The sequence below is a fragment of the Berghia stephanieae genome, chromosome 2, assembly GCF_034508935.2.
Source record: "Berghia stephanieae isolate SIO BIC M18660-M18661 chromosome 2, UCSD_Bste_1.3, whole genome shotgun sequence".
NCBI classification, from domain to species: domain Eukaryota; kingdom Metazoa; phylum Mollusca; class Gastropoda; order Nudibranchia; family Aeolidiidae; genus Berghia; species Berghia stephanieae.
Window position 1 is genome coordinate 64856030 of NC_088361.1, and position 1182 is coordinate 64857211.

Below are 1182 nucleotides of genomic sequence, written 5' to 3' on the forward strand. Positions count from 1 at the left end.
ATCTATAGTTGTTAAGCACTGACATTTGATAGGAGAATGAGATAAAAAAAAAAATATCATGCCATACGGAAATGATCCTTTACCTTTTACAACCGTGATTTTATCAGTATACTAAGATTTGTAATCCCTCTGCTTCTCACGAACCACGTTGCAGTGAATATAATATTCAAGATAAACTTCCATACTATGGCGGTACGTTATGATGTCAACTGGTAGAGAACATGCAAAAACAACTAAATAAGCTTTGATTGTTGTTTTTTTTAATTTACTCTGCGCCTTCCCCTGATTCCAGCCTGTAGTGATTGGTAGTACTTCTAATAATATAAGAGTTTGCGAATTATGACTCTCAGATAGTGTAATTTTCTAAACAGAGGGTATAGATAGTGTGCGCTTGGCTAAGAAACGCACAAAATTGCCATCCGGAAGTTTTACGAACGGACTAATAACATACAAAACTATGTGTAAACATGAACGTTTATAGTCTGGTTAATACAGTTTATTGAGAATTACTTATAAACATGGACAGCAAAAAGCAATAACAAAGACCTGAGTGACGTCAACTTCGTTCTATCTATAGTATCAGGCGCTTGTGTCGGTCGTTTTAACTCAATGGCTTCTAGTACTTACTGTGAAGATGGGGTGCTCTCGGTTAGTCGATTGAGCCAGATAGCCCGAAATGTCAACAAAAGAAAAGAAAGGGAAAAGATTAGAAGGATAGAAGAAGGGAACTCGTCATTAAGTTCCCGATCGGATGAAAGAGAGAGAAAGAGAAAGTCCATGCTTCACGGTCAGACAATTTTGGTAAAGAAATAATAATAATAATAATAATAATAATAATAATAATAATAATAATAATAATAATAATAATAATAATAATAATGATAATAATAATAATAATAATAATAATAATAATAATAATAATAATAATAATAATAATAATAATAATAATAATAATAATAATAATAATAGATCTTTATTGTCCATAAATATGGCAATTTGTCATTTCATTTAGTTACACTTGTTAACGTTATATGATAACTATAACATTGAACAGATATTTCACTCCAACTTATTCTCTCTCTCTCTCTCTCTCTCTCTCTCTCTCTCTCTCTCTCTCTCTCTCTCTCTCTCTTTCTCTCATTCTCTTCCTCTCTTTCCATTCCAGGATATTTTTATATAACT